The sequence below is a fragment of the Spermophilus citellus genome (assembly GCF_964194105.1).
Source record: "Spermophilus citellus genome assembly, chromosome: 5".
Classification (NCBI taxonomy): Eukaryota; Metazoa; Chordata; class Mammalia; order Rodentia; family Sciuridae; genus Spermophilus; species Spermophilus citellus.
In genome coordinates, this window is record NC_138186.1 from 139,291,029 (window position 1) to 139,305,411 (window position 14,383).

The 14,383-nt window shown below is 36.6% G+C and overlaps 1 protein-coding gene across 1 annotated transcript in view; it reads left to right on the forward strand.

The window, feature by feature from the left end:
* LOC308649636 (uncharacterized protein) overlaps positions 1-14,383 on the forward strand; it is a 166,277-nt gene that overhangs the window by 131,856 nt on the left and 20,038 nt on the right. The window contains exon 8 of the mRNA XM_081295357.1: positions 10,651-10,763. The gene's annotated coding sequence lies outside the window, so the exon portion shown is untranslated. The remainder of the gene's footprint in view (positions 1-10,650; positions 10,764-14,383) is intronic.

Genomic DNA, 14,383 nt, shown 5'->3' on the forward strand with positions numbered 1-14,383 from the left:
TTTCCTGTTAACTACTGCTGAGAGAATTTGAGAGATACATTTATGATATGGGGCTAAACTGCTATCAAGCACTGAAACTGAAGAAGTTGTATAATTTTTATTCACTGCTACAACCATGTTTCTAACCCTACCGCTCTTTCCATCAGATGCTATTCATTGAAACTTAGATGACAGAAGTGCACTACTTAGGGATCAGAAGATACAGTTCCTGACCAGCCAGTGTGTGGTCTGTGAAACTCACTATTCCTTTGCTGGCCATCTCATTCGGTGAAGTGGTCAGAAATAGCTCTATTATGCCAATTCATGCATAGGGATTCTTTATGCTAATGATCAAGTTAAATGAAGTCAAGACAAAAGAGTTCCCTTTGTAACCAGTCCAATTCTGGTCCCATCTCTTTGTGAGGTCTCCCCCGACTCCCCTTCATTCCTTTTCACCCTGTTGATTAGTGCTATGAAATTTAGCAATATGTTGTGTGTTGTTCTGTTCTTTGATTCAGAATGCATTGCAATAACTTCACCTCTCTGCAAGCAACAGATTTTCACTTCTTCCATGCCCATCAAGACTCCAAATTTATGGTTTATAACATAGCAGGCCATGAAAGAAATATTTATGTTTGATTTATTTATGCAAAAACATGGCTCAAGAAAAATCATATATATATATGAAATGTAGATATATTATATAAAATAATATATGATACATCTAATGATTACAAATACTTTATAACATTTAAATACTTTAAAACATTAAAATACTTCATACATATTATATTTACTTATAATTTATATTTACTATGTAAATATTTATAATATATTTAATACTGTACTTCTCTTCCTCCAAATTAGGAGTATTTTCTCATTGGTTTCATGTTATATATACCTTAGAGTAAATTTTTCACTGTACGTATTAACAGGTCACTTGGTTTACTGCCCTTTAAAAGAACTGTTTTCAGAAGGGCTGGAGAATGTTAAACAGATTTATGAAAATATTCAAGAAATTTCACGTAGTAAGCATTTTGGTGAGGGGTTATGAATCACTGGGTCACAAGCAAGGCATGTTTTGTATGTAAAGGAGGGATGGATTAATTAGTCTTTAAAATCTTCTACGTTTTTCACATTATGGAACTTCCTCTATTGAACAACAAGGGCAAATCTCAGACCTTGCTAGGAAGGCCCTTTAGATCCAATACATTTCAATGCACATAGAGGTCTACAAAAGCTATGCTCAACAGCAAGGTGACATTTCAAATGCCAACCTCCTAACATTCCTGAGCCAGTTTACAGAGGAAGGGTCCAGCAGGTCCTCATTTTTCACTGATGAAAGACTGTCTGAAAAATAGTGTTTACAAAAACATTCCTTTGCTGATTGTCTGCATCCCCTGCAAGGTCCAAGTGAGGGGTCTAAGAATGTGAGGAGGGCAGAGTCAGTGATGGGTGAATGAGTCCTTTCTCACCATTCTAGAGCTCATCCTCAATAAGGCCACTCTTCCGTGGGAGGTGGAAAGGAATCTGATGGTGCCTATTTGTCTTGGCAGCCCATGCCCTGAAGATGCACACGTCCAGAGAATGACAGAGAGCCATTTTTCCAGGCCAAGGCTAACTTGTGTTTCCATAACACTGTGGGAAGTTGAAAATGCAAGCCACACAGACTTGTCCCCAGCCTATGAATAAACAGCCCTCTGCTCCCAGAGATACCGTCCCTAAATTACCTTTCATCCACTGAAGATTCGTTTTAAACATTAAGGAAACAAAATGCTGAGGAGATCCATTCTTTAGATCCCCAAAATCTGGGTCATCAGGGAAATAAGATTTTCTTAGTCATTATTATCACCCGTTTGCCAAGCAAATGACAACTGCATTAGATTGTCAGAATATTGATTGATCACTGTTCTTGACTTTCATGAGGTTACTGTTCTGAGGGCCCAGATGCCAGCAGCTCTCAGATTTAGTATCCTACTCAGCAATGACCATGATTATGCTTTGCTGACAAAAATCTCATGGCTTAGACTTCTTCACCAATCACCTACTCAAATCTCCAGATTCTCAGAATATAAGGTATCGTAACAGTTTAAATCCAGAGAAGACATGAGGCATAGAAGTTAAGGTACTCTGTATTAAAGTGTTTGTGTTATTAAATAATTTTACACAGAATGTTTAGCTGCCAACAAATCATAAGCATCACTTTTCCGAAATAAGGTTTTAACAATCCAATATGAATTACTTCTACTTTTTTCTTTAATTCATTTTTCATGGACTATGTACCCTGATTTTTTCCTTTAATTACTATTGCTACTTGATTATAGATGCACATTACAAATCTGTTTGCCTTTTTACTTAAACCATTGATGGAAGTTTCTTCTATTTTATTAATTACAACAAAAAAATCTTTGGGTGCTGCTCAGATTTCTGTTAGTTTCAAATTTGTGTGGACATATCTTCGTGTTTTCCCAGCTATTTACAGAAAGCTTACTAGCCACCCTTTATTTTTCCCTGAATACAGAAATAATTATTGTAATAGCTAACCTTTTTTCAGCACTTAATACTATATCAAGCACAATATTATTTTATGAACATTCATTTATTTAAACTTCACAACAATCCTAAAAAATAGAAACTGGGATTATTTTCACTTCAGATGGAAAATAAATGTTAAGTAACTTGCCCCTGCAGAAAGGAATATGTATTGGAGAAGAGATATACTGACACATAGCTTAAAGAGAATAGTGAATGAATTATATATCTTTATAAATGTCACAGTTAATTTTTTTAAACTATGAAACAGCTATTGAATATGGCATTACAGTGGACTGCTCACTAATCTACTGAAAACAACAAAAGTGCTGGAAAAGACAAACATTTTTGTATCAATCTGGCAATTATAATCAATAATATCAATAATCAATAATAACCTGGCAATAAAGGATAATTAAAGGGCAAAAAAACAGGAAAAATAGGAGTCAGAGGGGAAGCTTAATTCTACTTTCATGCTAAAGGTATTCACTAAAACCTGGTGGGTTTGAACTTAATACCATGGCATCCTGTTGCAGAGTGGATAGGAGACAGAACCCAGCACCTATTCAATTGAAGATCAAAATGTATCTCCTACCCTGTAAGAATATATAACCACAAAGCCTATACCTCAGCAGAAGATTGAACTATAAATAAAATTGTTTGAATTCACTCTGGAGACTCCAAAGAAAAACACATGTATAAATCTTGGTGCTAGGTTTTGAGGGTGAAAATTTTCTTTGAGAATTTGAATCAAAAGTTATATCTCATAAAATTTCACAGACCATTTTCCCACTAACTAGGTAGCATTGGAGAATTCTCTAGCCAACACTTTAAAGTGGTAAAAGGTCAACAAAATCTCTAGGCATGTAGTAGAAGCAAATCTAAATCTTCCTTGGAAGAACTCTTGAAACCTAGACTTCAGTTAGTTTCCACAGATAATACTCCAAGAAATGTGCATCAAAAATAAAAAAAAAAAAAAAACACAAGAAATAATGCATTATGTGAGAAGGCCAGGCAAAATAGACAGCAGACTTATTCATACAGGCAAAAATTAAGAGCATACTATGAAATAATGTGCTTTCTATTTTGAAAATAACAAAAGATGAAATCCAAATATTATTCCAGAAAGTATAAAATTACTGCAAGGCACAATTTCTAAAGGTAAAATTGAATGTCTATAAAAATAAGAAGTTGATTTTAGACACTCAGTGGTTAACATTAATTGCTAAAAGTGATGTTCAATAAATTAAGACATAATATTATGGAAATAAATTATGGAGCAAAGAAATAGAATATTTGAAAGAAAGTTTAAGAGACATGGAAGATAAAGTGAGAAGATGTAGCAAACATTAAAATGTAGTCCCAGAATTAGTTGTGATGAATTTTCCAAAAATGAACAAAATCTCCAACTCATAATTTAAGAATCTAATTAAAATCCAATTAGTCAAATAACTCTTAAACAGGATAAAACAAACAAACAAAAACCTTATATTGATACAAAGAGTAAAAATTTTTTTTAAAGACAGAGAGAGAGAGAGAAAAAAAAATTTTAATATTTATTTTTTAGTTTTTGGTAGACACAACATCTTTATTTTATTTTTATGTGGTGCTGAGGATCACACCCAGCACCCAGCGCATGCCAGGCGAGCGTGCTACCGCTTGAGCCACATCCCCAGCCCAGTAAATTTTTTTTTAAAAAGGCAATAAGAAGAGAATCTAGCTAGAAAATAACTACATGCTTGCTATTGGTGAATTTCAGTGTATGTAATTTTACCCAAATCTAGCTGGAGAGTGAAAAAAATTAAATTAAATTAAAAAACCTCCAAAACACTGTCTCCAAATGAACAGGGGGGAGCTGACTTAATGAATAGCAACATAAGAAGGTTGAAGGTAATGTAACAAAATCCCCAAAATGTTTAGGAAAAAATAAGTATTGCCATAAGGTTGAAAAAACTTCAGAAGTAATTTAAGAATGAAGATGAAAGAAATGTTCAGGCTAACAAAATCTGAGAGAATTTTCTGCTAACGTTATCATTTCTCAAAACTTAAAAGTTAAAATTTGCATTTCAGGCAGAAAGAAAATGATCCCAGGTGTTAGATACAAAGAAAATTAATGATTAAAAATGGTAAAAGGGGGCTGAGGATGGAGCTCAATGGTAAAGCACTCACCTGGCATGCTTGAGACCCTGGGTTCAATCCCTAGTACTGCAAAATAAAAAAATAAAATTAAATTAAACTAAATTAAATAAAAACCTACATAAATATAAAACAACAATTTACCATATAAAACTATTATAGCAAATTGTTTTGGAGCTTAAAAATCATAATGGGAGGAAAAAGACATATTTAGGACAAATAGAAAATACAAAATAAGAAAGTAGAAATAGATCCAAATATATAAATAATAATAACAAATAGAAATTGAATAAATGCTCCAAAGAAAGAAAACATTTTCAGATTGAACTAGAAACTAAATCTAGCCTATATATATCTATATTTTTTTTTCATTTGGTATATTACAATAACAACAACTGTACTAGATCATTAAAAATTAAATTCACAAGAATGGAAAGCATATACTTGGAAAATACTAGTCAAAATGAAGCTGGTGAAGTACAATAATATTAGACAATATGAACCTGGGAATATCCATTAATTAAGTATAAATGAATTAATAGATGAGTAAGAAATTTTAATACTAAACTTGCTTTCTACCTAGTAAGACTTCCTCCAAATATATAAACCAAAAAAGTGATAGAAGTACAAAAAGAAATAGGTAAATTTTCCAAAACACCAGAAAATTTTAATATACCCCTCTCTATAATCAATAGCAGGAAAGAATTAATTTGAGCAATAGCATTAACATAAATGATATGATAAAAACATAAAATAGTGCACACAAAAAGATACTATTTATACTTCTTAAGAAGAATTTCTGAAAATTGACTACAAACTGGGCCTTAAATCAGATTTCATGCTATTAATAGGTTGGCTTATAGATAATACCTCCACCACAGAGAACTCTTATACTTGTGCACCAAGAAAAGACAAGAATTTCATAGCCATGCTCTTTTAAAGACCAATGGCAATGAAAAGTAAATTTCTATTGGCTTTAGAATCAATCAATAAGTTTTGATTTTTTCAAGTAGGACTACTATATAATGGAGAAAATACATCAATTCAGTTATGTACCAAGATATATATCTTAGGAATATAACTGTGAAAAAGCTTGTTTCATATGAAATGATCAAACAAAATTCTATTCACAGAGAGTTCGAAAGCACACAAAACTAAACAACATCTTCAAAAGGACAAAAAAAAATGGCAGCAGGTTGGCTAGTTATTGACAACTGCGTGAAGAAAAATTACATTGAAACATAGCTTCCGGTGATAATAATCATTGATTATCCTTCCCAATTTCTGTAGGTCATTAATTTGCCCAGGGAGGGGAGGCACATTTCAGGATGTCAGGACCTTAGCTGGAAGGACTAAGGTGGTGACAATGGAATCACCTGGAGCATCTCTCACTCATGTGTCTGGTGATTGATGCTGGTTTCTACCCCAGAGATCTAGCTGTTAGCTAGAATGTCAATTCCCAGCCTCTCTGTGTGTGGCTTTTTCACAAATGGAGACTGGGTTCCCAGGGCTAGTGTCCTGAGAGGAAAAAGCCAGGCAGAAATGGCATCTTTTTTATGAATTGGCCTCATCAGGTACAGAACATCATTTCCACAAACTGTGTTGATGGGGCCAACACATGCCCTTGATCCAAATCAAGAAACAACTCACAAATAGGCAGCTCAGGGTTACTTCTGAAGAGGAGGAAAGGAAAGGGAATGCTAGGTAGGCTCTTGGAGGTCTTCTCAGGCAGTGGCTAAGGTTCTAGTTTTAAGCTGGGGCAGGGGGCATCTTGTGATTGTTCTCCCTGCATCTCTTCTCAAACCCTCCGTGGTCATAGACCTGGCTTACTTAAACGCCCTGCCCCCAAGGAACCATCATTGATCTAAAATTAAAATGTAATGTTCTTAAGCATATCAAAACAGAATAACTGTACTCTAGCTCCCCCCACCACCACCTAGCTCAACTGTCTTTCACTGTGGATCTCACATTTATTTTTATTATATGGTGATTTTTTTAATTGTTAAAAAAAGTAGGCCCATACCAGTTATAATTAGAGAACAAGGACACTAAACTACTCCAGTTGGACAAATTGACATAAGTCTGCATCCTACATTTGTATATTGGCTTTTTAGTTGTTGTTCTTCCTGGTACCCCATGTTTTTCTCAGGAGTGAGGCCCTGAAGACAACCCCTGTGATGAAGTTGATTCATCAGGTTTCTTCTAGATGCTGAGAAGGGAAAATGTGTTTCACATTTGAAAAGCTGGAAATAGCTGGTGAGGCTCTGGCTTTATTCAAACCACTGATTTCTAATTTGTATAATTCTTCAAGTGATGTGGACATAGAAGGCTTTTCTAAAATTCTTGAAGGTGTTAACTTCTCTGAATTATGTATGTGCTTTTCATCATTTCCTTGAGGACATTGCTGCTAGTTAGCACCACTAGTGCTTGCCCTGCCTGTTGGCTGGGGATACATCCCAGACCTGACTTGCATTTATTTATTTATTTATTTGTTTGTTTATTCATTTATTTATGTATTCATTCATTCATTCAGAAAATAGTCCTTATGTTCCAGTATGTCAACAAGTATTTGTTGTGTAATCTTGCATGCCTGGTACTGTGCTAAGCCCTTGGCATTCGGGGTCAAACAAGATTTCCATTGTTCCTGCCAATGGGAAATTTATAGTCTAGTGATTATGTATGAGGTCTTGGTTTTGTTGTATTAAACCCACCCAATTATCATTTTATTATTATCTTGAAAACTTATTAAAGTGTGAATTCTCTTTACTACTCCTTTTTAAATTTAAGGTAGTTTGACTATTTGATCCTTAGTTAAATTGAATAGAGTTTAATTGAAAGGAAAATAGAAAGAATAAAATAAAAAATAGCATGATGAATTTAATGAATGGGTCTAGGTGATCATGGGTTATCTATTAGGGAACCAATTCCTCTGTGGCAAAGATTGCAGTTCATAAAACAACTGAGAGGTCATTTGTCAGCCAGATACCTTGTGTATCCTGTATGATATACATTTCAGACTGGATGTTTTGGTTTATTTTTGAGAAAACCTTATTTCCTTCCAATGTGAATAAACATAATATTTAAAAAGAATTTGTCACACTTGATAAAATATTAATACCTTCAGATGCCAAAAGGCACCAGTAAGATGGTCATAGGGTGACTACAGCTTTTCACCACCAAGAGGCATGCGTGACTACATCCCTTTGCCAGAGACACAGCATCAAGTTTGCCTCCATAACAACATCAAGTAAAATAGTTGAAATATTTTCAACTTGCTTGTGAGTCTTTCTTTCCTAGACTAAAATAATGTTCCTTCTCTTAATTCTAAATGCTTTCCCAAATAATAGAGGGAAACAGTGATACTCAATAATACCCATTTGTTATTTTTATCCTTCAATGCATCCATCCATTTCCTTTCTGTGATTGCTACAAAATAAATAAAACCTACTAGGTTTTGGAAATTTGAGTGGACCTTAAGAAATGTTCTCTCAGGTGAAAACAATAGTAAGACAGAATGAAACCTCCTCTATAAACCACAATTTGACATTTTTTTCTTTCCTATAAAGTTCATAGAGAAATGATCTGAATTCGGTATTTAGGTCATGTCTCCCATACAGCTAACTTTTCAAGGAATCTTGAAGCTATGTGGAAAATATTTCTCCCTTAATTAACTTTTCTAAGAGTTTTGTGGAAATGATAGACTAAGGTACATGCCACAGTTTTTCCTTTCTAGTTACCTGTTTATGTATGCTGCATGCATGTGTGTATATCTGTATATAATATTTATCTGTAAAATAACAAGGCAAATCTGAGAGAGGAAAGGAGAGTTTATTTTGCTCTCTCTCTAAATACTACCAAACATCCTCCTTTGCTGCCTATTCAAACACTGGCAAATTACTTAGCAACAAGAGCACACATTTAAAATGTATTTTTTTAGTTACCGCATCAGTGTCAGGGATAAGAAATATTATCAGGTATGTGTGACTTCCAAAAATACCACATTATCAAAAAAATAATATTGTACCAAGTGGGTCAATCATTCATTAAAGGCTGGGTAACAGCAGTCACAGCCTAATGTCAAGAAAAATTAGGTCTGGCACAGCACAGAGAAAAGCAGTTTGTCTGCAGCAGACCAAACACTGAAGTTTGGATATAAAGGAGGAAATTACTTCCTCTTCAAGGATTTTTAAAATAATCTTTAAGGGTTCATTCATTCACAAATATTTATCAAGTTTCTCCTCCATTAAAGACACTGTTCTGGGCATTCAGGATGTAGCAGTAACAAACCAGTCTTTGTTCACACAGGTTTTGCCTTCTACCAGGGGAGACAGAAAATAAACAGATTGATAGGCTACAATTAACAGGGAACACATCTTAGAGTTTATCAACAATCATCATCACACCCAGTGATAGCATTGGCATGACCATCTTCAGATGACTTATATTCAACACACATTGGAATAACCACCAGGCCAGATAATACACAAAATAAGTATAAAGACATTAGTTCTGTACTCTGGAGTCTACCTGATGCAGATGAAATTGGCACATATTAACAAAGGTACATCTAATTTTATGCAAAGGAATACTTACTATTTATGAAAATATTTATATTTCATGTTATAAAATAATACATGTACATAGCATTTATAAAGTAATATATAAGTATAATACACATAAAATGCTATATGAGTCTATTTGTAATCAACAAGTAGTATTATAGTTATGTGCTGTTATAATTATAGAAGGGACAAGAAGTTAAAATGTTGATTGCTTGTCTCATTCCATGGGTCACAAACTGACTTCGTTGCCACCAACATAGGAACAAACTCTCACTAAACTCAGAGTTGCCACAGATATTTTTTCCTTTATTCAACTATTCTGAGAACTCTTAGGTAACCCTTGACACTTTGTGCAGTAGAGCAGAAGGTTGGCACAAGCAAGACAGATTCTTTCCTGGGATTCCTATTCTAATCAATATCATCTTACTCAGAAGGAAAGCTCCAGCCCAGAGACAGCCTATCAAGATTAAAAAAAAAAAAAAAGTCAAAAAGAATGAATAGGTAGGTCATCTGGGCACTGAACCAGAGAATTGGAAATTAAATTTTCCTTCTCACAGCCCCCAGTCAACTACATCATCACTTCTCAGTTCAGATCATAACAATTGGTGGCCTTCTTCTTTAAACTTCCTGAGAAATAATAATATTGACACCAGGCCTCTCTATTTAGACAGAGCCTGTATCAGATGATGCTGTAGGGTATTGGTCAGATTGCAAATTGCTCTTCCTTAGGCCAGGCATTAATTCCTAATTCAGTCAGACAGAGCAGAGCATCTATGGCTTGTGTTACTTCAGCTAACCGCTCCAGGTGAGATGTTTCTCAGGATAAGGAAGTGAGTAGGAGAGCCAGTGGAAAACGTGAGCATGGTAGTAACTGGAAAAAATCACCTGGACCCCACCACAGGCCAATGACTAGACTATCAAATGAATGAGCCCTCAGGGTCCCCATGCAATGGGAAAGAGCTGAGTTTAGTTGAGGTGAAGGAGAGTGAAAGGTTGAAGATATAGAGTGATCTGTCCAATCTGGAGAAGACATATGTAGGCTGTGGTGAGTGAGTGATTTTTCAGGAACTCAAAGATAAGGAGATGGGAGGCCCTGAAGGAGTAGGGAGAGGTTGCTATCATGTACTCATTCAAGTGGGGGAAATACAAAAGCCATATTCTCCCCACTCTTAATTTTACTAGAGGCCAGTCATGTTTGTGTGACACAAAATGGCAAATTTACACTTTTCTTCTGGATGATTAACAATATAGATGCAAGCTTGTGAATAATCTAGCAAAAGAAAAAAATAAAGGTGAAAGCAAAATATGCAGAAGCGGGCAGAATCCTTCCCATTCAAAGGAGGAGTAAACAAGTCCTCATAGGAAAGAATTGAACACATCTGCTCAAGCCACAATGTCCTCTCTGAACATATTCAGACACTCAACTCCTTGTCTTCTACAGAAGGAGGTGTGATACCTGCCAGTAAAACCACTTACCATGCACTCTGCAAGACCTCTGTTCCTTCCCGGAGGGTCCAACTATGCTAAAAAGCACGAGGAAGAGTAAATGATTTGGTAAGAAACGTTGTTGATGTCTCTCCCCCAAATGTACCTTAAGCAATAAATGAATACACACAATCTGTGTTTATTTTCTTTCAAATATATTTTTGAAAATATTCTGTGATCCAAAATATGTGTTTTCAAGTTTGCTTGCCATTCCCTGGCCATGAGTGATGTATTTGATCCATATTCATAACCATGCACAAACTTTCTATTCATAGCTCACTCTGCAGTATGAATTCTGGCTGCAGGGAGTAATTTCCCTGCAGGGCCACATATGGTAATCCTTTACCAGAGGCCTGGCTCCAAATCAATGTTTGCATTCCTTCAATGGTTCAGGTTAAATGTAAAGGAATGAGGTACTTGGGTTTTTCTTCAAAATATTAACTGCATTTAGATGTACTGGGAGGATAGGACAGTGTGTTCATAAACTCTTGTTAGCTTCAAGAATGTCTAACCTGATTTCCTGTTATAAATATTTCATTTTTTTTTTTAAAAAGGCTTTAAAAATATGCCAGTTCAAACTCCGTGCAGACCCTTCCAGCACAGCTCTCTGCAGTGGCAAACCAGCACCGCAATCCCCAGTGCCCAATGCCGGGAGGTCATGGGCATCCCCTTGGTCCTCCTCTTCATCCTCAGTGTGAGGGAAAGTCATCCCATCAGGGGTTCCTCCTGGGTGGCAGAGGTAGAATTGTGGGTGGCAGCTCAGTGTGTGTGCACTGCTTGGAGAAGAGGCATGTTTACTAAGGGGCAACTTCAAAGCTGTCTCATAGAGGAAGTCTCTGTCCCCATGTCCACCTCTGCTCCAGAGAAGGGGCCTTCAGTTTCAGGTAGGAATCTTGGTTAGATTTCCCTCCTTTGAGGAGCTGTTGCCAGCCCCTCTTCTTGCCCTTTGATGAGGCAGCACTGACTAATCACAGTTCCCTCTGGGGCTCAGGGTTGGAGGTTGTCATGAAGGGTGTGCCTGTGGGCTGATATCTGGGATGCTCTGGACTTTGGAGGTGAAGGAGGCTGTCTCTAGCTTAAACCCAGGAGGCCAAGCACACCGCTGTTCCCAGGTCTTCACTCACTCACATCTTCCCACTTGGCGTTCATTCCTGGGGCTGCCGGTGAACTGAGACGGAGAGGCTATGAAAATATACACAGGAGAGAGAGGTGGAGGACGGGCTTGTATTGCTCCCCTGGGATCCAAAGTCATAACTTTCTCTGATTTCTTGTCTTTGCCTTTCCTCCCTTGGCATGCCTGCCCCAAATAAGGCATACTCCTGCTTCCTTTGACTTGCCCCTACTGGGAATGCAGGGTAAACTTTGGGGAGGAAGCAAAGGGATGTGTTTAAATCCACTAGGAAGCAGCCACAGAGTGCTCCTTCTTTCTGCTGGGTGACATTCCTCTGAGGCGAAACAGGAGCAGAATTTGGGTGTTTTTATCGTACATTTCCCAGATGTAGTTCTCAGGTTTCCCGCAAGCGCAACTCAGGAAGATCCTGTTTTTACTATTAAACTTGGGCCCATTCATGTAGAGAGTTGTTGCAATTGCTGTTTTGACTATTTTCAAACCGACTGGCATAAAGTTAATAACATCGACCAAGGCCAGCTGTGTCAACAGAGCCCGAGGATTTATTGAATGGCTAATTCATTGATATTTTATAACTCATGTATAATGATGGGTCAGTAATTATAATAAACAATAGGTAACGAAAAGTTGATCTACATTCTGTATATACCAAAGGCGATTTCATCAAGAACCTCCTTTATATTTCTAACTTAAGTTTACATCTCCTTTCACGGCAATTTCAGAACAAATTTACATTCTGATTCGCTTGTCAGTTATATACACAATCACTTATCTAAGAAAGGATGAATTAGCACCTACATTTTTCTGGGGCACTGTGTGATCTGTGAGGATAGAAGGCAAGTAGACATGACTTTCTTTTTTAGCAGATAATACAGATGAGCAAAACAATAATTACAATACAATGCTACAAATACGATTTGGAAGTATGCTTCAAGGGAAATAAGAATAATTGATAGTCAGTCTGGGAAGTGGGGTGTCCAGAAAGATTTCCTTATAGAAGAGAACACTTGTTGAGTTCTGACTGATGGGTATGTTCTAGCAGGCCTGGGATGGGGTGGGCAGTGTGGTGGGTTGTTCCTCATAGACAAAGGCATGCATGTGGAAGAGTATTGAAAGTTTAAAGAATACTTGGTTTGCTATTATTGAAGTAAAATATGCACTTTGGGGATTCTGGGAGTTAAGCTGGAAGAATTAGTTAAATCACTATTTATGAAAACTTTGATGCCACTCCATGGAATTGTAACTTATCCTGACACTATCACTTCTTGGAGGAAGCTTCAGGAGAATGGTTCATGGATTTTACTTTAGAAATAACACTTTGGCAGCACCATGAGGGACTATTAAGAAGAGAGGAGCAAGATGAGGGAGGGAGCCTCAGAGAAGTTATTAAATTGATAAGGAAAATAAGAATTCTAGAGCTCTGAAGGGGAAATACTCTAAAGATCTGAGCCTACTTTGGGTGAGGGTTAAGTACTTGAGTGAAAGAAATGTCAAGAACAATAGCAGCTCTATATCCTATCTGCAAGTTAGCAATTTAGCCTGCCACCATTTCATGGATGCTGATGGTAGACACAAATCTCCCGGGCCAGAGACAAAAGACAGTTCATTACTCAAAGAGATAGCAGTACCCAGAGTGTCTGCAGTTTTGTGCTAATTCCAAGAATCTCTGTGACTACAGGATGACACAAAGAAAAGTCCAGATGACACTTTCACACACAATTGATTGAATTACAAGAAAAGAACTCTGAGTTTAGGAGGCCCAAATTTTCGTGGACATTAAGCATGTCTGCCCTTTTCTGTGAGAGACATTATCTTTATCTTACAAGACTGTAAGCAAATCCGTGTTTTGTTGCAGAGGAATAGGAACTGTCTTTACCGAGTGTCTCCATAGTCTTCCTTGTAATGAACAATGGACACTCAATGCCTTGCTTGCAAAACTTGCAAGAATAGGTGCTACAATGAGAACTATTTCCCAACTGAAAACAAATAAGGAAAAGGAAGCAATAGAATGACTCCTAGTTTTGTAGAATGAGCAACTGAGTTACTGTAGTAGAAATAGGAGGAAAGGGTTTGGTTTCATGTATGTTATCTGTTATGGATTGGATTTTCAATAATCCCCAGAGGCCATGTGTTGAAAAATTTCCCCAGTTAATGGTACTGTTGGTATGTGATGTTAAGAGGTGAGAGGGAAGTTAGGTCATCAGGGGCATGCCCTTGAAGAGGATACTAGGACTCTTGTCTGTTCTCTCGTTTTGCTTCTAAGCTACTAAGTGGTGGGCAGATTTGCTCTACCATGTGTTCTCTGCCATAATGTTCTGCCTTGCCACAGGCCCCAGGGCAACAGAACCAACAAATCATGGACTAAGATTTCTGAAACCTTGAGCTAAATAAATCCTTCCTCCTTTAAAGCTGTGTATCTCAGGTATTTTGTCACAGCAATGCATATCTGACTAATACAGTATCAAAGTTAAAATGGTAAAGAACATGATACAAATAAATCTTCTGTACCACAAGATAGAAATATTGAATCATATATGACCCATGTCAACCTCTAAGTTCA